This window comes from Pinus tabuliformis, chromosome J (assembly GCF_031772625.1).
Source record: "Pinus tabuliformis cultivar Carrire ecotype Pingquan chromosome J, CPIR1, whole genome shotgun sequence".
Taxonomy (NCBI): Eukaryota; Viridiplantae; Streptophyta; class Pinopsida; order Pinales; family Pinaceae; genus Pinus; species Pinus tabuliformis.
Window position 1 is genome coordinate 885725805 of NC_142295.1, and position 27426 is coordinate 885753230.

A 27426-nucleotide genomic window follows, 5' to 3' on the forward strand; every position below is an offset into this window, starting at 1 on the left:
TAAAGGCTATCATATTATAATATATTCTTTTAAGAACAATGTTATTGGCCATTAGGCACATGTTATTATTGTAAACCCTTTACATGAAAATATTCCTCGTTTGGTTGTGGTTGTTCATGCAACATGCAATAGGTTAAATGAATTTTTTTTTTATGAACAAAGGGAAAAGATAGACTCTATGTGGAAGAAATACATGGAAAAGAAATCAGGACCTATTGTTGGTCATTCCTCAGATGGGAATTGACTAGCACGAGTATTGCAACAAGAATATTGGAAGTCCTAGAGCTACTGGCTTTACTTTATCAACCTGGGGTTCGTACAAATTTGGAGGTGAAAGTGTTGTATACACAAGTAAAAGTGATGGTTATGCCTTTTGTCATTGTTTAGCTGGCAAGTGACCACTAGAGTTTTCAAGCTAGGCTTCTATGGATTCAGAAGATGCTTGACTGCTGATGAAAGAAAGAGAAATCTACTCTAGGAGAAAGCTTGTCTACTGCAAATAAGGAAAATGACTGAAATCCTATGCTAAAAACACACCATTCTCCAACTAGTTGCTGAGAAAATATGCTTTACAAGAATGCCAAGCCAACATGTGTGAAATGATACCATCTAAAGCATGGAAATTAAATACATCAAACATCACTACTGTACATGTAAAGGACTGAAATATATTTGTTTTGTTCATTTTATTTCTTTTCTAGAAAATCAAGTCTAAACCCTAATATCTTTTGGTGATGTGGCAGGCATCTTAGTGATGTTGGTGGATGTTTGGGAGGTTTAGGAGATGGTTGGAAGGTTTGGAAGACCCTTGGGTGACCTGGTGTGGCTTCCTAGATGTTTTCCCTCAATTTGGCCTCAAAACAGGCCACTACAGGAAAACCTACGCGATGTACTAGAAACCTACAAGATTCCTTGTATTTCTACAGGATACAGCTGAGAGAGAAACCATGGTTGCGGGAGGTGATGGAAGACTTAGGGAAGGTGGTGGATGTGTGGAATGGAGTGAGAAAATTCCTAGGATCACTCAGAGCTCAAAACCAAGGTTAGGAGATGGTTGGATATGCTCAACATGCTTGAAGGAATTTCTATGTGAAATGATGAGATTGGTGAAGATCTTGGTGAAAGAAAGGAATGATTATGAATGGATGAAGTTGGAAGGTGGTTTCCTGCTATTCGAGTCCTTTATATTTCTAAAGCACCTATTCTGCATCATACATTTATAACTGCCAAAATGTCATGTAAACAAGAAGAATTCTAAGAAGCTAGAAAAGCATAATTTAATGAACTAGTTTTCTACTTCATGCATGAGGAAAATTGCTGAATAAAATGGAATCATGGATGAGATCTACTGTAAGACTGAGGATGGAAGAGATGATAATTAAATCCTACATTTGAAAAAATTATCAAATGCTGGTTCAAGTACAATAAACTCTAAATCTTATGAGAAAATGCAAATCTGCCTTTTTGGGGCTGCATAATGGTCTTTTTCTCAAATCATGATCCCTGAGGGAAGAGGTGAGGCCAAGCCACATACTGACATATTTTTGGTGCTCCTTTTATCCCTTCTAACCTACTAGAGAAGTAAATCACAAATGGAAGCAAACTAATAAACAACTAATCAAATCCACAATACTTGCAATGAAATACTTCTAAAGACAATTTAACCATGAATCTATGAAACTAAGCCAATCATACAGATACAAGAAGAGGAGCCTTTGCTACTAAGGTTAGGCCCTAACCCAAGAGATTCATCCCTCTGAGTTAACGTAGTGTTGGACCAAGAAAAAGCTCATTTTTATTATCAAAACAAAAAATTACATCAATGTCTTCCACAAGTCTAGAGCTCGAAAATAACTAGTTTTTTTTACAACAAAAATTCGAATCCTAATGAGGCTCTAGGCATGTCTACTTATACAACTATAGTCTCCAACAACTTCCTTAAATCTACGGAGACTTGCCTCCCAAAATTGAGATGAACCAACTCTTTGTCTATCACTTGCTCGACTACCTTTTGATCTTCATGACTTGGTTGCTTGCACTCCGAGCTGGTGTGATTAATGGAGGAATTTTTTAATTGGGGAGGAGTAATTGAGGAGGATTTACCTTCTAAAATATCTCCCCCTTGTCCCATTCGAGTTTCAAACGTTAGTCTTGACAATATTCCTTGATTTTCTCTTCCAAACCTACATTCAATGCATATTAGTCCACTAGGCATAATATCTTACTTTAACTCATCCCATTAAACAAAATATAATAAAAAATGTAATAAGTTGTGAGAAGAGTTGATTTGAATATGCTAGGAAGTGAATTAAGGCCGATATAGTTACCCAATGATGAGTATCATCATCACCCCCTACTGAAAGTGTTGCTCATCCTTTGAGGAACTCAATCAATATCCATGTCTTTCATAGATCTAGTGGCCTCCATGACATCACATGCCTTTGTTATGGTTTCTACTTCCTGTGCATAGAATCCTGACTTCTTTTCTACCTCCTCCCACTGCCTTCTCTCTTCCTCTTCCTTCCTTCCTTTTAACATCTCTAAGAGGAGTGGGGGACTGAGTCTCAGGCCAATCTAACTGACTTTGAGCCTTTGGATGGATTGCTTGTAAATGCGTGTCCTATTCAGTGCTTCTCTTATCCTTTGAGGAGAGTGGTATTCTCTGATCTTCAAACTATATGGAAATGTATTCCATCTCCTTAGGCAAGCTTGCATGCTGTCATCCCCTAATAATCTGAACATGTCCTCAAAATGTGTAATTGCTTCCTCTTGGGCAGCAAGATACCTGGGTGCAAGTTGAGGATCATTTGCAATTAAATTATGTGTACTAATGAGTGCCATTGGATTGGATTGCTCAGCTCTAATCATAAGAGCCTCTGTTTGTTCACTTTCCAATCTTCTTCCAAAGCCATCAACTGTAAATCCCTAGCTTTGCATTAGGGTCCCATACATTCATGTCTTTCAACGGCATGTTATGCAAATAAAACTCAGAAATATTGGCCCTATCTTCCAATGTGCTTTGATGACAAAGATAAATGAACTGTCTATAATCCTAGAATGGCATAGTGCCTATCTATGCTAGGGTCTTGATTTGGAACTGCAACAACTATTGCTTAAGGTATAGTGCATAGGACTTAGCTGGCATCCAGCACTAGATTTCTTCCAAAGTGAGACTTGCCATGGATGCCAATTGATTCTCTCTTTCTTACAGCTTTCCTTTCAACCATGCATTTTCTACCTCTAACCATTTTTTCATGATGGCCTCTCTGTCTCTCAAGCTACTTATTTCACTTCCCATCTCTTTGAGCTTCTCCTCCATGTGACCAATGTCCTCCACTCCCTTGGACTTGGCAATCTGCATCCATCTATGAGTTTTGGCTCTCTCTTTCCCAATATCAAAGAATAATGGAATAGAATTTTTTTATGGAATGACCCTGCCCCCCTCAATATATATGTAGTAGGAGTCAACGTTAGGTTGAGGATTAGTTTCCTCTAGCTCTGGGTCCTCTCTTTTTGTTTCTGGATACTTACTTCTTTCCTCATCCAATTTTTGAGTTTCCTGTAGGTTTACCAGATTCTTGTAGGACTGCATCTGCTTCCTATAGGTCCTGCTATTTATCTTGTAGGATGCCTTTTCCTTTGGATGAGGTAGACCTGGTTATAGGCCTTCCCACATAGGTGATAAGAGACTTAGGGGAGGTTTGTGTTGAGGATCCTTCTTCTTGAGCTTTTATAAGAGGTTCCATCTTCTCTTGCTATTTAGGTGAGTCCTCAATAACAATGGGAACCTTGCTTGGAGATTGGGGTTTTCCCTGCTTTATCCTTGTGCTTTTCCTTATTTTGAAGTGAAAGGGGGTCTACCTCTACCTTTTGCCTTTTTGTTTGATAGGGGTGCTAAGGGAAGTGAGGGAAGTTGCTGCCTCTCTCTAAGTGGGTTTAGAGACACCCTAGGCGTCTCCTCCTCATCTTATGCCTCCTCTTTTCCATTTCCCTTTTCACCTATGTTTTTCCCCTCTTCTTCTCCTTTTAGATCCTCATCTTGTTTATCAGTTTCCCCCTTGATATCTTCCTCTATTTCTTCATCACCTTCTTTCTCTCTCCTCTTCTTCCTCCTCATCTATCTCATCTTCATCCCTCTCTCCTTCCTCCTCATCTGTTTCAGTTTCTTCCTCATCGTTTTCATTGACAATACAACTAATGTCATATGTGAGGGATTTAATATCCTCCTCTCTTTGCATGTATCTAAAAATTGTCGTTGGATAGGAATTCTGAGGTTGTGGAGGGCATATTCTATGATGATTCTAATTAACCCATGGTGGCCTAACTATTGGTGGTTTCCCTCCCTCACCTTTATGCTTGTATCTATCAGTGATTGCAGAAGGAATTATGGTATGTTGAGCCAGTGGTGAGGAGGTATTTCTGCTCCAAACCTCAATTCTTCAAGAAGCGTAAAGTGATATCCATAAACCACACTACACATACCTTCACATGATATGTATTTAATAAGGTTATATCTTACCTCATTCCAGGGGTATGGTAGGCTTTTCCTCCTTCATTCTTGTCCTCAATGGGCTCTTCTCCCTCTAAAAAGAATTTCTTCTTGGTAGTGTGGCTATCTCCCTTATCTTCCTTTCTCCAGGGCACTCCTAGGGGAAGTCTAGTAATTCTACGTATGATTTCAGGGGTGAGCTCTATGGAGAGGCCTCTCACCACAACAACAACATGGGCTCTGGTTAGTGGAATGAGGGAGAGATCAAACTCTCGAGCCACTTCATCATCATACCCCCTTAATTTCTCAAAATACCCCATCCAATTATGCCTCGTGAAGATTTCTAACATAGGAGGGTGTTGGTGGATTCTCACAGTGTTAATCGGCTCCCTTCTATTAAACCGCCCTGTCATTTTGGTTGATGACTTTTGAGGAGAAGAGATGGTTGATACAAATTTTAATGCAGAAGTAAATGGGACTGAAATAATTGGGGAGACAATTCCCTTACACTGCTGCCAAATTCACTCAAACTAGGAGATTTTTCTATTCAATTCACTTGGAAAAAGGGAAGTAAATATAGAACCTACCTCCTCGTGGTGTTTTTTGTAGCCAACCCTTGTGTATCCCCTTCTAAAACTGCTCTCTGCAAATCCTGTAGACTGTCTGACTATATCCTGCAGGATTCCTATGTGATCTTGTAGGATTTCTTGTGTAATCATGTATGAAGTCTTGTGTAGAAGAAAGATGGAATTTTTCTCTTCTGTAGGTTCCCTGGGTATGAGAGCGACTTTCCTAGAGTGAGCCTTGAGGATATGAATGCATGAGTGCATTGGGATCAACGATTATTTCCTCTTATGGCTGAGTTGAGTGAGGTGGTGTGTTAGCGATGAGGTATGTTTTCTATATTTGTACCGTTGGTCCCCACTACCACCTCATCATTCCCCTCCCCTCATAATCAAGTCCCACTTCATGCATCCATAGCCTTAACTGCTTTTGTCCTTATCCTCTCTTTTTTTTGACTTAACTGCTGCCACGTGTGGGAGGACCAACTATTTTGTCTTTTTTGACTGAATGAAGGTGGCCAAGTTAACTGGCCACCTTTCATTTATAAACCAACTCGCTCACAACCTTTACATCTTTTGACTACATAATGCAAATGAGAGAGTGAAGTGAGATACTTACATGTGGTGCTAATACCTTCTTGCAGTTTGTTGAAGACATGAGGTGCTTTCTATGTGTTGGCTGCATGTTATTTTTCCTTCCTTTTTTATTGCCCTATGATGATTCCCTCAATGTGTAAATACCTGTTGTTGAAGACGATGGTGCTGCTACTACTTTGGAGCTTCTTCTGACCTTAGATATTCATGTTGGAATCTTGCTGCTACTCATGATTTTTATTGTGTGGGATAGGTTGCTACAGGATTTCCTATAGGATGTCTTGTAGCTGCTTTTCCCTCAGAATTTTTAATCATTTCCTCTGTTGGGATTAAGGATGATGACATGGATAGAGAGGAGGTATAGGAGTGTGAATAATGAGGAATACACTCAGGTGTTGTTCCCTTCTGCCCTCTGTTTCATTTTCCTCTGTGTTTTCTCTTGAAGACTGTGAAAATTTTTGAAAACTGATTTTTTAAATAATAAATGTAGGGTTGTTCAAGGTGGAGAGAGGTATGGTAATGAAGTTGTGATGTAGGGATGTTATTTTTTTGACATGGAAGGTCATTTTATTGCCCTAGGGTAATTCCTATAGGATTATCGAGCCACTATATTTCCTATAAGATCATAATCATTCATGGATTTATAATTTCCAAAAACTCATGTAAACAAGAAGTATTCTAACAAGCTAGAAAAGAAGAATTTAATGAACTAGCTCTCTAGTTCATGCATGAGGAAAATGGTTGAATAAAATGGAATCATGAATGATATCTACTGTAAGACTGAAGATGGAAGAGATGGTAATTAAATCCTACACTTTTAAAAATGGTAAAATGCTGGTTCAAGTACAATAAACTCTAAATCTTATGAGAAAATGGAAATCTGTCTTTTTGGGGCTGCATAAGGGTCTTTTCCTCAAATCATGATCCCTGAGGGAAGAGGTGAGGCTAAGAAACCTACTGAAAACTTTGTGGTGCTCCTTTTATCCCTTCTAACTTGCTACTAAAGTAAAGCACAAATGGAAGAAAACTAATAAACAACTAATCAAATCCACAATACTTGCAATGGAATACTTCTAGCGACAATTTAAACATGAATCTATGAAACTAAGCCAAGCATACAGATACAAGAAGAGGAGCCTTTGTTGCTAGGGTTGGGCCCTAACCCAAGAGCTTCATCCCTTTGAGTTAACTTAGTGTTGGACTAAGAAAACGTTAATTTTCATTATCAAAACATAAAATTACATCAATGTCTTCCACAAGTCTGGAGCTCGAAAATAACTAGTGCTTTTTACAACAAAAATTTGAATCCTAATGAGGCTCTAGGCGTCTCTACTTATACAAATGAAGTATCCAATGACTTTCGTAACTCTAAGGAGGCTCGGCTCCCAAACTTGAGATGAACTAACTCTTTGTCTATCACTTGATCGACTATCTTTTCATCTTCATGACTTGGCTACCTGCACTCTGAGATGGTGTGATTAATGGAGGAATATTCGAATGGGGGAGGAGTAAATGAGGAGGATTTACCTCCTAGAATCTCTCTCCCTTGTCCCATTCGAGTTTCAAACCTTATTCATTCCAAAATTCCTTGATTTTATCTTCCAAACCTAGATTCAATGCATATTAGTCCATTCGGCATAATATCTCACTTTAACTCATCCCATTAAACAAAATATAATCAAAACATGTAATAAGTTGTGAGAAGAGTTGATTTGACTAAGCTAGGAGGTTAATTAAGGCCCATATAATTACCCAATTATGAGGCTCATCAGGGATAATAGAAGAAGACAACTTATGTTGAAGGATTAATCTTCAACATCTGGTCTTCAATATAAACTTCCTTGGGAAGGGTGGAGGCTAACTGGGTTGTACAATGGTTGCAATATAACAGGATTTCATGACTAATATTACATCCACAATGGCAAAAGGCTAGTGAATCCTTTGTTTAGGGATTGACTAGAATTAGTTTTAGGAAATGAGTACATACGTTTTGGCCATGTTAGAATGGTTTATCGCACTTTTAAAGTGGATGATCACAAGGTTAAGGGTGAATATATAGAGAGGATGGATCGACAAAATTGGGGTTCCACAAAATGCATTGCTTGAATGCATGTTTAGAGGTGTTTGAAAGAGTTGAGAAGTACACCAAGTGGAAATTTAAACATGACACTAGCTACAAAGACTTATCTAAGGATTGTTGTTGACTACATTGACATATTTATGTCTCATAGTTTGAGCCTTTACGATAGAGTTTGAAATGCTTCACGAGTTCATCATTTATTGACATTATGGTTATATTGTGTAAAGAAACAATCTCATACTAATGTCAACTTAAATTTCATCAATAAAGAGGCATATCAAATGTGAAAATTTCTTTCCATTTTTTGGCTTTGTTGATGAGATTGTTTCGATATCAATACTCTAACTTGCCATGTGTTTTTCACATGACTGGATCAGATGTATGTGAGAACTTCTTTATCAAATTTAGTGGGATGGTTAGAGTGGAGAGGGCCTACGATTTCACTGACTTTCTTCATATTGTTGGAACCCTTAATATATTTACTAAAGAATAATCAAATCCCTAAGGGATTCATTTGAATAAATCTCATAATAAGCAAGAAAGAATTTGGAATATATTTCACTAAGAAACAATACAAAACATTGACATATTATCGTTGTATGATTTAATATCCACATACACAAAAATTGTAGAAGCCCTTAATATTGGATTGAAGGATGCATAAGACATTTTATCAACTCTTGGAATGCAACTAGAAAATCACAGTCAATGTTCTTGGTGGTTTAAACCATGGTAAGAGGATAAAAATTATCCAACATTCCAAATTGTGGATGAAGTAGTTGATGATTCTCCACCGAGTTGTTCCAAATCTTTATTCCAATATTCCTCTTCATTGGCACAAAATGAAAGTGAATTGAAAATAATGGAAAGTGAGTGGAGACATGAGTGGGATAAAATTTTAGATTCCATTTATGAAAATGTAAGAAAAACTATAAAAGTAGTGGTGGATCTTGATGGTAAGAATATGTTCAAAGCATGTTTGGTTAGTTAGTTGAATGGAAATCTGACATTGTCCAAAGATAGGTTGACGAAAGTGAGAAATGGGGTCTACCTTATGTGAGATGGTAATGCTACACAAAAGGGTGTTTTAATTGGCTTTGGAATTGGATCAGATTGTGGGGTGTTGTTTGAAAGCAACTCAATTCCCCCCACTAAATGTACTGCAAGAAAAAGGTGTTCCTTGAAGTAAAAAACGAGGTGTTTCTTATGGAATGTGGTATATTGGAAGGATTCAAAGAATAAGGAAGAAGGATGGTAATGGGGTATTTTATTACCATAATGGCATTGAACTTTTGGATATATTAGAAGGAATCAAGATTCAATTATGTTGGTATGGTAGAATAAAAGGGAAGCACATGTATAAGTATGATTTGGCAGGTCATGATTTTGTACAACTTGAATTTGTTATAGAAATTGAAAACTTATCATACAATGCTAGTAATGATACATACAAATTAGAAGAAAGTGATTACAATGTTTTTCTTAGATTTTGTGAAAAAACTAAACAAGGTTATCTTTCAAAACGTTTTATTTTACCTTTCCTTATGTATTTTCATATGTTGGATCATTTATAAATAATTATTGGTTGTATTTTTGTTGATTTGTTTGTATTAATTTGATGTAATTTTGTACTTTTTGTCTTTAGTCCTAGCGAATAGTTCAAATGGTGAATGTTCGGGATAACTCAACCTTTTCTTGCTACCTGCTTTTGGGTGTAAGTTTCTTTCACTAGCCATTCATCTTTTTGTAGTTGTATTTCTTTCAAACATTAATTTGATATTTCCTCCATAAAAATAATATAATTAAATCACTACATAACTACGTGTATCCCTTACCTCAACACATATATAAATTTTAAGATAAGGGTATTCCTTACCTCAACACTTGTGTTGGATGCCTTCTACTTTTGTTCTTTTGAAGTTGGTACATTTAATCATGAAATGCAAGAAGAGTTGGTTCCTTTTTTCATGAATATGTTTCCTTTGGTTCCTTCTTTTCAATATTGTGTCTGTAACACAAATATTTTGATTATTGTAGGTTTTATTGTCAATCTACTCCTTGTTGACTGATCCAAACCTTGATGATTTTCTTGTGACCGAGATTTCTCACATGTACAAGAATGACCCAAAATTATGCAATGGGTTAGACATGCTAGAAGAAACTGGAAGAAACTTGTTACCTATAAAACTTCAGCCCCACCTGAATTTGATTTAAAGACATGGTTATAAAATTATCCTCTTGTATGAAATGTTATTAGAAGCTTTGTTTCCCCAAATTTGCCCGGAATCATTAACTGGGACAAGTATTAGGTGTTATGTTATTTTCTGGAAATGGACCTACATATTTTAGGATGACAATAAAAATTGGTCCTCTTACTTGTTCCATTGTGTAAAGAGATGGACATTATTCACATTTTTAACTTTACCAGCTTTAAGTTTTACATGTAAGGATTTTATGCAATTATATGTTGTAACCTTAATCTATCAAATATTTGGACTTGGATGTTGCTTTGAGTAATTTGGAACTTTATATATATATTAATATATCTTGATTGGATGAGTATTAACTTTTTTCGTATCAATTGGTGAAAGTTTGAAAGGGTTTTTTGCTGATGGTACCAATTTTTGCGATATTTTGAAATTCAATTGATGGTTTCTCTCTCAATAATTGATACTGTGATTATTTCCAATCTAATGGTGATGATTTATGGATTTTGTAGTGCATTTTACTACCATTTCTTGTTAATCATTTTCCAATGGAGTGTCAAAAAAGAATCCTAGAACTTAACTTGACAAATAACACAATTTTTTAATTAATTCCATGAAAGTGTTCATGTTAATTAGATGGATATTTCATAGTCACATCATCTACTGATCAACATTAGAGCAAGCTTTCACATTCAAGAAGGAATAATCCATCCTGGAGGATTGAAGAAGGGAGGGTAATAATTGAAGGTTGAGTGTAACTTCTACTACATTATTCTCTATGTGAATGCCATTTGTTATTAGAATTTTCTATAGATTTCATTTGTATAAGTTTTTGGAGATATTTTACAGTAACAAGATAGTAGAATGAAAAAGTAGAATATTTAAAATAGAAGGTTGTAGTAACCGAATCTCCTGTAATAAACCTTAGTAGAAACATTATAGATTGAGAAGGTGACAATATGAAACTATGGAGCACACTTTAAGGTTATTTTGGTTAGAAATCTACAAGTACTACAATTTTTTTCAAGAACAGTAAATCTGTATTAATCGAAATAACCAACAACTTCTTACACAATTTCAGAAGAAGAAAAATAAATAATGACTTACAGTAGAAATAAACACATATCATTTTCAAAAGGCAGTTGGAATCAACCAAAATTTTTATTAAATCTCCAAGAAAATGTTGATACATTATACCAGTATTATTCTCTAAAGCCAAAATTCAGAACTCCAAAAATGGTTCCTCTATGTCTTTTTAAAGAAACATTAAATTGAGGACAATTACAAAAATTGTTAACTGTGAAGAAATGATTTCAAACTAATTTCAAAATTATCTTTAGTTTTACTCGATCCTTATGAGGACTTAAAAATTAAACTTAGAAATTAAAGTGTTACGACTTGAAATTACAAAATATAATATTTTTTTCCAAAATAAATGGTCTTTTTGTCTTAATCAGATCACTTGGGATCGTATTGCAGGCATGTTTGGGGAAGCTCCAGATTCCACTCCTTTTGTTGGTGATATTAAATCTAGGCATTTCTTCCACACTACCAAGTCAGGATTTGTACACTTGAACAATCTATGATATGCCATATTGAAATTTTTTATTCACTATAGGTTGTATTTTCAATGGAAAAGGTCTTAACTAACCATAATAGTTTAAAAACTCTTTGTAAGTGATTCACAATTCTTGATCCTTTTAAAATTGTTGTTTTTCATGGGAAGCATTAACTTTACTTTTTTCTTCTAATAATAAAGTTTCGTAGGTCTCCCATACAATAATATTTCTTTGTTGGTCCCAACGTGAAGGTAATCCTACTCAAACTCTCTTGACAAAGTTCAAATTAAAGGGAAACAATGATTCCTTGATACTTCCCAGTCAAGTTTCTGCATTTTTCCTATAGACATTCTTTTGCACAATCTTATTTATTTCTAAAATAATGGATGTTCTGTCTTGAATATCCATTGCTCTCAACTTCAAGGGAGACTTAGCATTCAGAAAATCAATCATCCTTTTTTCCGATCGTGCACTTTGTTGTAACTTTTTTTTATTGGAACAAATAACTGTTTCTGGATCTCTTACCATTGTTTTATCTTCTACCATGTCCAACATATGATCCTAGATTATGTTTATCTATTGGATGATATCATTCCAAACAATTTCTCTTGATTGAATAAGAGACATGCTACCTTTTAGTTTTTCTTATGATTTCCTAATTTCATCATAGACTATTAGATAATTTTTGTGGTGCTGTGATGCTTTTTCTTTAGTCATGTTCAATTGTCTCTCCTTATTCTTCAATTTCTCTTTAATATCATCCAAATTCTTCTTTATTTTCCTTAACTCGTCCTCTGAAATATTTAATTCATTCATCACCCTAGTGAGTTTATCAGTAGGGTCCTCAGAGTCTGGATGCACTAAAATTGTGCAAACATGTGAATCTATCATTTTTTGTAGTCGTGCAATGAGTTCCTTCAGAGTTTCCACCTCCATGTTTGTTTCTATAAGTTCATGAGTTATAAGTTTTTTTTTACTTTTAAATTTTAGCTACTTCTAGAGCAAGACATGCTTAGTTGCAGGAAATTTCAATTTTTTCTTAGAAATTGGATCTCAGATTCTGCTCCTTGTAAAGGTTTTTAAACAATTGTTTTGTCCTCTAGATTCACCCCAAGCTGTATAATTAACTTCTTAAATTCTTCATTTTGAAAGTGTATAGATCATGAGTTAGCCTTTTTGTAACTTCACTGACCAATTAATTTCCTCAGCAAGGTCTCTGTCTCACTTGTTTCTAATGAAGTTTTACTGATATCGTTATAAAACAACTCTCCAGTTTCCCTTTGCAGATTTATCTTATCAGGAAAATGCATATCTTCTGTATTCACTAATAAGATAACTATCCTAAAATAAGCTCCATAAGTAATTGAAAGTGTAACAAAGTGTTTAAATGAGAGTTTCAACTGACTCCTCTCCAAATCCATAACTGAAAGGAGTCTACTTTTATAACCGGGAATAGACTGTGCCTCCAGCTAGGTAGCAACATTAGTCCTAATTTTTTGGTTCGTTTCCTCAATTTGTTCATATGAATATTTCAGAGCTTCTAAAGATACATGTTCTTCTCCTTCAGGAATGGGGGATGAGGATGCACATTTAGCTCCTCTATTTGCAATTGAAACCCAATTTCAATGGAAGGTTTTTCTTTGAAATCTTCATATCTTGTTCCTACTTTCTGCACCTTTTGTGTCTTACTGCCTAGAGAACTTTCTCCTTCTAAGTCCACAATGTCTAATCCTCTTTTTAACCTTTTTTCAGAAGGAAGGGGAGTTTCAAATTCCCTATTTCTTGAAATTTGGATGGTGCCTCCATTTGCCAATTTCTCCCATTTAGGTTTTGATTCATGGACATAAGGAGCATAAGGATTTTCTATTCTCCTCCTAGAAATGATCTGATGAGGATCACAAGACCCCTTCTCTCCCAATTGGAAATTCATAATCTGTAACATTTTTTCTACCTCCTCACATGCCTTCCTATTATTGATAATGAATGGTCCAATAGTCCTGGGTAATTTGAACAAATATCCTTTCTTGGTTGGGACAAAATGCACTTGATCAACATTTAGGCCCTGCTTAATGAATTCCAATGCAAATATTCTCATAGGCATAAACACCTGAAGTCTATATGGAGGAATCTCTATACCATATAATCTAATCTCTAGGTAATCCATAAATGGAAACTAATCTCCAAACTTTAAACCTCTACTCATTTGCAGAAAAGGGATAGATTTTGGAAAAATTCTAGGAGGGGAAGAATTGTTAACAATTTTGTAAACAATTAACATGAAGGAAGAAAGGAAATAGGATAAACCTTGATTACTTGGTTGATCTCTAACAACATCAGTCCAATTCAAAACTGTCCGTTTATTCTTATTGGGATATGAAATATTCAATCCTAGGTCCATAAATTGCTCAACATGTACATATAGAAAATGATATACTAGGAGAGAGGGAAATATGAAACATCTAGTTATGTTGAAGTTAAGGAGATGAGAATTGATGGTTCGCTCCCAAAATGCAAGAATGTCTTGCACCACATTTGACAACATCATTAAATGAAATAATCATATGGCACTTATCATTGATGCATCATCCCTTCCAAGAATCCTCATGATTACTTAGAAAATGGGTCCAACGCATTCAACAAAGCAAGAAACAAGGAATTGGGAAAATATGAAGGTAAAATAGGGTTTGGAAGAAAAATGGAAACATACAATTTCCTAGAATCCTCTATTGGTAGGTTCTGAAAACTTTTCAGAAGGGTTTCATTGAAAAATGAAATATACTGATAAGAGTGTCGAAAGACTAGGGCTTGATCGATTAGTAATGAAGAAACTTGGAAAATATTTTCCGATAGGGAATTCATGAAAAAACATGGTTGAGGGTACAAAGAGGAGGTTAACCAACTGATAAATTCTGGAATTTTACAAGTTTGTGGGACAATTGTAGAGAACAGATTAGACTTGACCATTTTATCATAAACTTTTGACCTATTTTGGTTATTTAGGACATTTTGGAAAAATTCCATTAAGTTCATAGGGAAAGTTACATAAAAAATGTCATGTTCAGTATCCATGAGGGGAATAGGAGTGGTAGAGCTTGAAAGGGTAACTTTCTTTGACATTTTAAACCCCTCTTCAAAAATTGACAGAGTCGAAAATGCGTTAAATACCTGGTATACTTGGAGTGCAGAGCTAGAAGCTTTGTGCTGCTGAAGGGGTTATTTTCACCAAGAGAAAGTAGTGTAAGTAAATTGGGGGAAAAATGGGGTTTTATTAGCAAAATGCGAGTGAAAACAAATTAATCGAATGTGGACAAAACAAGGTGGATTACGTGGAAGGATGGAGGGCTGATGTAGACATGACATGGATATATTGACTATCACACTTGCCTGGATGTCATGCTCACTTTCTGGAGACGAGAGTGAAAACCACTTACTACTCATGGAGGCACCTTCAGTGGCAAGTGATATCACCTTGCAGTGATGTTGATGATCCAAAATGGATCTTGGATAGACTTCTAAGTCTAAAGTGTTCCTCACAGAGGAAAAAGAAAGTCCATGGATGCTCCTGCAAATAGTCCCATTGCGTAGATCTTTTCATTTTGAGTCTACTACAACTTTAATGGGCTAAAACAGACTTCGGATGATGAAGTTATTGCGAAAAGAAGTTTTCCATTGTTCCTTTGAAAATGAGGCAAATTCTTCCCAAAAATGGGCTAAAGGCCTTATAAAGGAAAATCACATCAGAAGGGTTAAGTGAAGGACTTAAGGCAAGGGTGGAAGGAACACCTAACTGCGACCTCTAACTTATCGCATCATAGGTAGGCCTTCGCTCGATATCAGGACCCCAGGAATAGCGACATGTGACAGAGCGATATGTGATATGCGATGGAGCGATTGCAATATCAGTGTCAGCGTATGCCATGTTATAAGGGAAGAAACCCTAGGTCGTAGCGAATGTGATGTGCCGATGCGATATGTCAAGATGTGATATCGACTGTTGGATTGGGTGCAAAGATCAACAAGCCATATTCAATCAACGGTCAGGAGATCGGCGATCCCCGATACAAAGGGTCATTGCGATAGTGACATGCGATGCGATATCAACCGTTGGATCGGGTGTGCAGATCGACGGTCCAGATTCAATCGGTGGTCGGGAGATCAGTTATCCCCAATACAATGGGTCGTTGCGACAGCAACATGCGATACGATATCGACCGTCCGATCAAGGAGCAGATCAACGATTATGATTTGATCAGTGATTGATGATAGGTGATACCTGATTCCATGGCAAATGTGATTACGATTGCGATAAGAGATAAAGAACAGACCCGATGGGATTTAAAGACCCGATTGCATAAAATTTGAAATCCGTTTTTTCGGGATTTTTGTGTATTCCTGTGTATTGAGGTTTTTATACTTCCCGCCTAAGAAATTGTGATATGTCGATGAAAGGCAGACCTGATAGGGTTTATACGGGCAATTTCATAATGTTTGAAGTCGGGATTTCGCGCCCAATAGTGTATTCCGATAAATCTCTGTGTATTGGAATTTCTTTCCATTTTCCAGTTTCCGCCTGGAAGAAGGCCCTGATTCCTTTGTAACTGCCCCTGATCATTATTCCACACTAAAAGTGGGCACTTTATAGACAATGATGCATTTCTAACGCAGAGAGAGAGTCGCAGAGCCACAAAGCTAGAATGCCAGTCGAAGAGACAAGGAGCAGAAGAAGCAACAGAGCCACAGAGGAATGATTACACATAGAGATATGGCTGGGGAAGCCGCAGAGCGGAAGGATGCCTCAAGAGAACTGTAGAACTCAATTGATAAGGTAGCTAGAAGTGCAAGAAGCTGAGGGAGTTTTTGGAGTTTCCTGGAGGTCGAGCGAAAAACCAAAGAGCTGAAAGTTACTAAAAAGGGTCGTTGGAAGGTTGCTGAAGAGTCGCTTAGAGGTTAAGAAAATTATAGAGGCACGTAGAGGCTGAGAGAGAACTCAAAGAAGACAGAGCCGAAGATCCATAGCCAAAGCAAGCGCCAGAGCCAGAGCCAGAGCCAAGAACCAGAGACGAAGCCAGAGTCAGAGCCAAAGCCGAGAGCCAGAGTGAGAGCCAAAGCAAGACTTGTTCATCATGATGGAAAAGGTGAAGGAAATGTATGAGGATGGAAGGAAGAGCAGCATACTTAGAGAGGAGTTGAATTCTTTGGAGGAAGAGAAGCAATTACTTTCTAACAAATTGCAAGAAATGGAGAGGCAACTTCATATTCCAAATATGAACTTGAAAAGAATGCATGAGTTGGATACATAGCTCTTTGTTGCCAAAGAAGCCTTAGTCAAGTATCAGCTTGAAGAAGAGGTAAACCATTCCAGTTTTTCTTCAAATTCCTTTAAGAATGCTTATATTGGTTCTTTTGAAAAGCATACCAAAGGAATAGGTTCCAAGTGAATTTCCAATATGGGTTATGAGGGAAAAGGCTTGGGTAAACATGCAAAAGGTATTGTTGAGCCAATAATTGTTAAGGAAAGGCCTAAGTATTTGGGTCTTGGCTATGGACAGCCTTATGGAGAAAGTTCCAAAGCTGCCATGAAGGCCATTGAAACAGTTCCAAGAAGGAGTTTCATTTTAGGTCCTATACCTCAAGAGTGTAAAGGTTGCTTTCAGGAGGAATGCAATAGATTGAAACATCATTTTTAGGATGAAGGTGTTCAGAAGCATACACTTGAACCAGAGAGTTGTGGAAACTCTTAAAGCCTTGAAGAGATTGATGGTGTGCCAAAGGGAGCTACTTCTTCATTTTATTCACCTCCTCATGAAGGCAATAAAGGTGAAAGAGAAAGGTATAAATCTGGTTCTAACCAGATTCCTTTTGATTATGTAAAGCATGATAAAATTCCATATAAGTTTGGGAAAAGAATTGCATGTTCCTTTTGTGGTTTGGATAACCATCATATTTCTAGATGTTGGAAGAGAATGGCTACATGCAAGAAACTTTTGAAGGAAAGAAAGCAATAAGCCAAAGGTCCATTGGAAAAGGAAAATCATGCTATCAAGAGGATGCACATGTGTTGCACTTACTTCCATAAGCAAAGGCATATTGTTGAAAAGTGTTGGACTCTAAATCCAACAATGCTTCCAAAAACGTTGAAGAAGATGGAAAGAGAAGATGGCAGAAATGGAAAGGAAGATTCCATGAATGATGTGTCTTAGGATGATTCACATGTTGATGCTGATGTGCAGACAAAGGAAAGACCTTTGAAATGGATTGGTAAGAAATGGATAGAGTTCTTATCTGATTAAGATTGCATGTCTATTGATATAAAGCATCTGTTTGCATTTCTTTGTTGATGGAATGCAAGTTGTAGATTTTTACCAAGTTGGTGAATGGAAAAAGGTTGAGTAGGAGAGTCACTTTGTTGCTGCAACATTATATTTCATTTCAGCTTCGAAAGTGCAGTGTGCTTAAGTGAAAGTTGAAGGATGAAATGCATGGATGAGGATAATGTGCATTAACACAGGTATGTTGATGATTTCCTTGTATTTGAACATGTATGTGTAATTAATTTTAAGGGTTGATTTCTTTGTTGTAAACATGCATGCAGTGTTGAATTGGGAGAAGTTAACTTGGTCTCCAAGATGGAGATGATGATGAAGTGGTTCATCTTTCGAAAAAGAGTCCTAGAGGTATTTTTGTACATGCTGGAATTGAAAGGTCATTTGTTTAAAGGCATGTTTTGTGGGCTTGTTGTCTAGTCCATCATTTCTATGTAGATGTAACACATTGAGGTGTTCACAAGATTAGAAATTTATTTCTTTTGTTGAAGCAGGAGGTTATGCAATCCAATTGTTGTCTATATTTCTATTGTTGTTAACAGTTATTTTTGATACCATGTCAAACAGGTACAAATGAAAATTTTGTGAAGCAGATGTAACTTCACATTGGTTTGAGCCACCCTGGATCAATTATCAAGGCCGAGAAGTTCAAACTACATTATGTAACCTTCTCGGCAAGAGTTTTGCATGAAGTTAGGAGGAAGACAACGACCAACACATCCAGGAAGGATAATGGTTAGAGACTTTGGTTCAGAGGCACTATGCAAGGCAAGTGTATGGACGCTGAAAGAAGAGGGTGTTGTTAGTCTCATTTACTATTCAGATTAGTATATCAATCTTTTGGAGACCAAAAGTTCTTAGTGGGAAGGCATGATCCAAAATGGATCTTGGATAGACTTCTAAGTCTAAAGTGTTCCTCACAGAGGAAAATGAAAGTTTAAGGTTGCTTCTAGAAATAGTCCCATTGCATAGATCTTTTCATTTTGAATCTGCTACAACTTGAATGGGCTAAAACGAAAATCGGATGATGAAGTTATCACAAAAATAAGTTTTCCTTTGTTCCTTTGAAAAGGAGGCAAATTGTTATGAAACCAGCTCACAAAAGATAGAAAAGATAGATCAACGCCTTAGAATTTAGCCTCTTCGAGGGGGCAACCTCCTTTACATTAGACAGATGAATGATTCTTTGATGATTCAGATGACAAAACCTCCTTTCTATATATAGGAGTCTAAGGAGTCACAATATAACCCAGCCGACCTAACAATAATAATATAAAGGCACAAAAATAAAAATAGAGGGATTCTATGGGGCACAGTAATAACAATATGGGGACAATAGGGGCACAACAATATTAATAAGGGATATAACTACAATAGTAATGGGGTAATCACTAGTATTATAGGGACCTAACATGCCCCTCTCCTTCAAAAAAGTTTTGTCGTCAACACTTGAGTAGTCTTGGATGCTTCTGTATAAAATTCTCATCCTCCCATGTGGAATCTTCAGTGGATAAGTTCTTCCACTTGATGAGATACTCCAAAATTGATCGATTTTGTAGCTGTCGAGTTCTTGTTTCTGTGACTGCTTCCGGTTCCAATATAATTTTTCCTTCCTCGTCAAGTTCTAGCAATATTCTTTGAACTGGGAGCTTGTCGCCTATAACCTTCTTTAAACATGAAACATGGAAAACTGGGTGCACTCGAGAAGCTGCAAGAAGCTCCAATTGGTATGCCATAGTACCAATCTTTTGCAACACCTTGTCCAGACTGTAATACTTTGGTGATAATTTATTGTCCTTCTTAGCTTGCTTGAGGGACATTTGTTTATAGGGTTGTAACCATAGGAATACCCAATCTCCTACATCAAAACTTGTTTCACTACGATGTTGATCTGCCTGTTTTTTCATTTTATTATGCGCCAACACAAGGTTATCCTTTAAGAGTTGGAGGACTTGTTGTTGATGCTCGATGTGATGTTCCACTGCTTGAACCTTAGAATTTTCTCTTAAATATGATGTGATGGATGGTGGTTGATATCCATAAAGTGTCATAAATGGGTCATTTTTGTTGTTGTATGGAAGGAAGTGTTATACCACCATTCAGCCAGAGGCAACCATTTGACCCATTGTGTCTGTTTATCAGATACAAAGCAACGAAGATATCCTTCCAAACATTTGTTTACTATCTCAGTTTTCCCATTATATTGAGGATGATAAGATGAGCTATGAGCTAACTGAGTACCGAGACAAGAAAATAATCATGTCCAAAAATTTCCAGTGAAAATGGGACCTCCGTTACTTACAATAATCTTTGGGTTTCCATGTAGCTTTTGAATTGTTTCCGTAAATGCAGTAGAAAATGTACTGGCTTTAAATGGATGTGATAATGCACAAAAGTGTGCATACTTGGTAAGTTTATCAACTACCACCATGATGACACTCTTTCCCTCAAAATTGGGTAAACCTGTGATAAAATCCATTGAATCCTCCTCCCAACGTTGGCTTGGAATGGATAAAGGTTGTAATAGACTCGGGGTCTTAATTGTTTCAACTTTATTTTGTTGGCATACCAAACATTCTGCCACAAAATTTTGAATATCCAATTGAATACCATCCCAAAAAAATTCCTTCTTAACCATGTGGTAAGTTTTTAAAAATCCTAAGTGCCCTCCTAAGGGAGAAGTGTGGAATTCCATGAGAATATTTTGTTTGAGTTGGGAATTGTTACAAAGGTATAAGTGATCTTTGTACCACAACAAATCATTTTTCCAGCTAAATGTATCAGATGTACTGGAATATTGTTGTAACTTTTGAATAAGTGCCCACACTTCTTCATCATTCTTCCATTTCTCCCTTGCTTTGTTTATCCAATCTGGTTGGATAATAGAAATGGCACACAACAATGTTTCCACATCCTCATCCTTTCTTGAGAGTGCATCTGCCACAACATTTTGCTTCCCTCTTTTGTAGATGATTTCAAAGTCATAACCCAACATCTTTGTGACCCAGTTTTGTTGCTCTTCAGAGGATAATCTTTGTTCTAAAAACTATTTAAGGCTATCATGATCCGTTTTTACCTTGAAGTGTCTTCCCATTAGGAAGGGTCGCCATTTCTTAAGTGCATGTAGTATTGCCAACATTTCCTTCTCATAAATGGCTTTGTGTAAAAACTTTCCCTTGATTGGACGACTTTTAAAATCAATGGGTATTTCATCTTGTATTAAAACAGCACCAATTCCATTTCCTGAAGCATCACATTCCACAATAAAAGTTTTTGTGAAGTCTGGTGTTGCTAAGACCGGTGCATGGAACATTGCCTCTTTAAGATGTTCGAAGGCCTTTGTTGCCTCTAGAGTCCATGAAAATTCATCTTTCTTCAATAATGTTGTTAGAGGTGCTGATATTCTCCCATAATTTTTAACATACTTGCGATAATACCCTATCAACCCGAGAAATCCTTGCAAATGCTTTATGGATGTGGGGATTTTCCATTCCTTATTGGCTTTAATTTTGTTATGGTCTACCTTAACTCCTTCATGAGATATAATATGACCCAGATATTCCACCTCTTGTACTCCAAAGAAACATTTGGATCTTTTTGCATATAATTGTTTCTCCTCCAATAGTTGTAGCACCCTATCAACATGTTCAACATAATCCTTCCAAGACTTGTTGTAGATTAGTATATCATCAAAAGATACTAACAAAAATTTTCAAAGGAAGGGTTTGAAAATGGAATTCATCAAACCTTGAAATGTAGAAGGTGCATTGGTAAGGGAAATTGGAATGACCAAAAATTTATAATGACCCTCATGAGTTCTAAATGTTGTTTTAGGAATGTTTTCAGTCTTCATTGTGATTTGATGATATCCTGAATGAAGATCCCACTTGGTGAAGTAAATTGATCCATGCAATTCATCCAGTAATTCATCAATGATAGGAATGGGAAACTTATCCCTAATAGTGAGCTTGTTGAGCTCCCTATAATCCAAACACATGCACCATGATCCATCCTTCTTGTGCACCAATATTATTGGAGTAGAGAAAGAACTTTGACTAGGTTGAATTATACCAGCCTCTAGCATTTCTGCAACCATATGTTCAATTTCACTCTTTTGGGCATAGGGATATCTGTACGGCCTGATGTTTGGAGGAAAACTTCCTGGAATCAGATGAATAACATGATCATGATCACGAATAGGTGGGAGACCTTTGGGAGTCTCAAATACCTTGGAATGATTGTCCAAGACTTTTTGGAGATCTGGAGAAATAGATTATTTCGATGTGGAAACATCTAGCAAACATAATTGTGCAATTACACCTCTTTGTTCCTTTTTTAGAAGCTTTGTCATACTGTTAGAGCTAATTATCTTTCCTAGTTTCCTTGTAATACCCATAAATTCAACTTCCTTTCCTTCCATGGAAAATTTCATGAAAAGTTCTTGAAAATTTAAAGCTATTGTACCCAAGGATTGTAGCCATTGGACTCCTAGTACAACATCAACACCTCCCATTGGAATGGAAAGCATTGGGCTAGTCAATATATATTCTTCCATGGATAGCTTGATATTATGGCACTTTCTAGAGCAATTTATTGTTCCTTCATTTGCAACCATCACTTGACACTCTAGTGCTGGATATAGGAAGCAATTCAATTCTTTTGCTACCTTACAATGAATAAAATTGTGGGTACTTCCTGAATCAATCAACACTATTACCTTTTTCTTCTTGATTTTTCCTTCTATCTTGATGGTTTGAGGAGTGGTAATTTCTGCCAATGCATTACAAGATATCGTCAGATTCATTTCTTCTTTATCTATGATTTGTTCCTGGAGTATATCCTCTTCTTTTGACCTTTCTTGCTCCTTTTCTTCTTCCTCTTCACAATCTATGTAGAATAATTTCTTCTCGGCACATTTATGACCTTTAGCGTATTTGTTATCACAACTGTAACAAATCCCTTTTGCTCTTTTTTCTTCGAATTGTTGTGGTGTCAACCTGATAGGTTGTGGAAGACTAAGGGCAACAACACTTCCATCTTTATAATTGTGAGTGGTATGCTTCCTGGTTTCCATAATTTTGCTTCCCATTTTTCTTGCTAACCTGAATGCCTTCTCTAGTGAATCAAGTTCCCAAAGGTGAACATCATGTTGGATATTATCCTTTAAAGACCCTATGAACACGTCAATCCTATGCTCCTCTGGAATATTTTTTACCCTTATGTTCAATTTTTGGAACTCTTCAATGTGCTCCATTATTGAACCCTTTTGTTTGAGACTTATCAATTAGCTAAAAAAAGTGTTTCTTTTTGTATCCTCATAATGTGCTATCAATTCTTCCATAAAAATTGCCCAAGTGATAATTTGTTTATGAGATAAAAGCCATTGATACCATACAAATTGATTTGGTTCCAAATATAAAGCTGCAATACATACCTTTTGTGTGTTTTGCACATTATTGAGATCGAAAAATTGCTCCATCTGTAATATCCATGTTGCAGGATCGTTGCCATCAAAGTTCCTCATATCAATTTTTGGAATATGGTGGGTCTTCGATCCAACATTAGAGTCTATGAAATCATGATTAACATTTCTTTTGTTCGCATCATGAGTTTCCTTTACTACCCTTTCACCATTTGTAAGTATTTCTTGTAGAAATTTTGTCAAATCTGTCTTCAAATCTGCCATGTTTGTCTTCAAATATGTCTTCAAATCTATCTTCAAATCATCCATATTAGCTTCCACACCATTCATCTTAGATTCCATGCCCTTTATCTTAGATTCCATGCCATTTATCTTAGGTTCTGTTAGCTTTTGTGAGAGTGACATTTGTTGCACTTGGTCTTGTAATTTTGATATATCATGTAGCATTTCTTCCTCTTCTTCATGAGTCATGCTAGAGCTTTCAGGTTTCTTACTAAGTGATTTCATTTTCTTTCCTTGGGGAATCTACTATGCCCTTTGAATTCCTTCAAAATATTTTTTCAAACCAAGCTTTAGCAAAAATTTAAAAAAATCTACACACCTTTTTTCACTTTGTAGGAGCTCGATATTGCCTCTGATGTATCTTTGTAATTTTGGGTCATCCAATTCTTAAATTTCTTTGTGTCCTCTTTCCAATGCCACCAGTTTGATCTAAATTGGATTCTCCAAGGAAGAGTTATGCCAAATCTCCCACAGTGACCTGATTATAGACTAGTTCAGTAGAGTGAACTTGTACAACATGCCACATGTCCCTGTTTCAAACTTTGGCTCTAAAAAATGTATACAAGAAACTACAGTCCATCCTCTTTCGGTATCTTCTTACAAAACTTCAATCCGATGCTCAAAGAGAAATTTATGACGATTTTCCCCAGGTCACCTGTTTGGAATGTAATTCGGGATTTTACAAAAAGACCAACTTCCTCAAATCATATCTCCGCAAATATAGTGCGAAAAGTTCTAAAATTCAGACCTAAGGTTCAGTGTGATTTTGTATCAAGCGGCTCTTTTCTTTTCACTTCTAAAACATCACAGAAAAAAAAGTTATATTGAAAATTCCACGATGACCTATTTGGAGCACCGAAACCCTAGAATCCAAAGCTCTGATACCAAATGTTATGAAACAAGCTCACAAAAAGATAGAAAAGATAGATCAATGCCTTAGAATTCAGCCTCTTCGAGGGGGCAACCTCCTTTACATTACACGAATGATTCATTGATGATTCAAATGACAAAACCTCCTTTCTATATATAGGAGTCTAAGGAGTCACAATATAACCCATCCGACCTAACAATAATAATATAAAGGCACAAAAATAACAATAGAGGGATTCTATGGGGCATAGTAATAACAATATGGGGACAATAGGGGCACAACAATATTAATAAGGGATATAAATACAATAGTAATGGGGTAAAAACTAGTATTATAGGGACCTAACACAAATTCTTCCAAAAATGGGCTAAAGGCCTTATAAAGGAAAATCGTATTAGAAGGGTTAAGCGGAGGACTTAAGGTAAGGGTGAAAGGAACCCCCAACTATGACCTTCAACTTATCACATCGGAGGTAGGCCTTCTCCCGATATCGAGACCCCAGGCATAGCGACATCCGTCTGGGCGATATGTGATATGTGATGGAGCGATTACGATATCGGCATCAACGGATCGGCATCAGCATATGCCATGGTATAGGGAAGAACCCCTAGGTTGTAGTGAACATGATATGCTGATGCGATATGTCAAGATGTGATATCGATCGTTGGATCAGGTGCGTAGATCAACGGTCTAGATTCATTTGGTAGTAGGGAGATCGTTGATCCCCAATACAAAGGGTCATTGCGATAGCGACATGCAATGCGATATCGCACATTGGATTAGGTGCGCAGATCAATGGTCCAGATTCAATCGGTGGTCAGGAGATTAGTGATCCCCGATACAAAGGGCTATTGTGATAGTGACATGCAATGCAATATTGACCGTCCGATCAAGGAGCAGATCAACGGTTAGGATTTGATCAGTGATCCTCGATGCCAGGGCCAATGTGATTGTGATTGTGATAAGCGATAAAGTGTGGACCCGATGGGAAATAAAGTCCCGATTGCATAAAATTTGAAATCCAATTTTTTAGGATTTCTGTGTATTCCCATGTATTGAGGTTTTTAGACCTCTTGTCTATGCTATTGTGATATGCTGGTGAAAGGCGGACCTGATAGGGTTTACAAGGGTGATTTCATAATGTTTAAAGTCCAGATTTCACACCCGATAGTGTATTTCCGGTAAATCTCCGTGTATTGGAATTTCGTTCCATTTTCGAGTTTTCGCCTGGAAGAAGGACCTGACTCCTTTGTAACTGCCCCTGATCATTTTTCCACACTGCAAGTGGAAATTTTATAGACAATGATGCGTTTGTAACATAGAGCCACAGAGCCAGATGGCCAGCCGAAAAGACAAGGAGTAGGAGAAGCTGCAGAGCCGTAGAGGAATGATTACACATAGAGAAACAGTTGGGGAAGCTGTAGAGGCAGTAGGATGCCTCAAGAGATCCAAAGAGCTCAATTGATGAGGTAGCTAGAAGCGCAAGCAGCTGAGGGAGTTTTTGGAGTTGCTTGGAGGTCGAGCAAAAAAGCAGAGAGCTGAAAGTTGTTGAAAAGGGTCGCCAGAAGGTTGCCGAAGAGTCGCTTGGAGGTCAAGCGAATTACAGATGCACATAAAGGATGAGAGAGAGCTTAGAGAAGCTAGATATGAAGAGCCAGAGCCAGAGCCAGAGCCAGAGCCAAAGCCAAAGTGACAACGAGAGCTAGAGCCACATGCTAGAGCCAAGAGCCAGAGCCAAAGCTAGAGCCAGAACCAGAGCTGAGAGCCAGAGCCAGTGCCAGTGCCAGAAAGATGGAGAGCTTCAGATCCAGGGATAAGATGGTGTTCTAAGCCCATTTTATTCTATGTAATCCAATGGAATTGAGCATGGATCTTGTAAAAGGACTTATTCCATATTCCCAGACAAACTAGTTGAGTTGACTAAAGCTCACGGAGACGTAGCCTAAGAGTTTTGGGTGAAATCCTAATTAAATTGTTGTCTTATGTGTTTGTTATTTGTTGCACTATTTTACTATTACATGCATTTTCATATCAGCATAAACAATAGAACCTAATTCATTTGAATAGTTAAAAGCAAACACCAACATACACCTATTTTCAAGCATTATTAATTCCGCAATTGGTTAATCATAATATCTTGGGAATATTTAAGCTTTGGAAGTGGGAGAGGTTCTTGTAATCTTGACAAGAAGCCTTTAGCGCCCCATTTTCAGATCAATCGGTGATGATCTCGATTGTCGATCTCTCGAAGAAGGTTTCCTAGAAAACCATTTACGGGGATACCCCATAGTATAATGGTCAATTATGTTGTGGTGTGGGGTTCCCTATGTGCGTGGGTCCCAATGCTACTAACACCATTGATCTCAACAATTGTGCTATCTTTAACATATCCACCACAAGAAAATGGTCCACCACCATATAAAATATTTAAAAATTTCTTAAAATAGTGGACTAGCACCACCTTGAACCAAAATTAGTTTCTCTTTCTCTTTTTACTAAAATTACATAAAACAATCCTAGTGACATTTTGGCATTTCTTTGCATTTTTCCTCTTTTTTGGCATATATGGTTTTTAATATTTGAAATAGAATGAAAACAAGATACAAAAAAGTGGATCAATTACATATCATTTTATATACATAATAAATCTTGCTATAACATGGTTGACATGTGTGTGCCTTAGACCATTAAATGCCACAAGTCATTGCGAGATGTGCTTGAGTGTGGGTTGAGTAATTGCATTGTGGGATAACTCATATGCATCTACAATGTATATCAAAAGAAAATCGAGGTAGTCTAGACACATGTATTTTACCTTCATAGAAGTAATTCCATTCCTTCCAGTAGTTTGCATTCTCTCCTTTGCATCAGTAGGACTAGCTGGTAGAATTAGGGTTTGCTAGGGTTTGCGTTACTCTTTTTTGGCTTTCAATACTTTCCGTAAGTAGATTAGCTTCCTTTCAGTTAGCTTTCGTCCATCAGTCAAAAAGATTCTTCTAATAGCTCATAGAAGTTGGCTTAAGCCCCTAGCAGGAC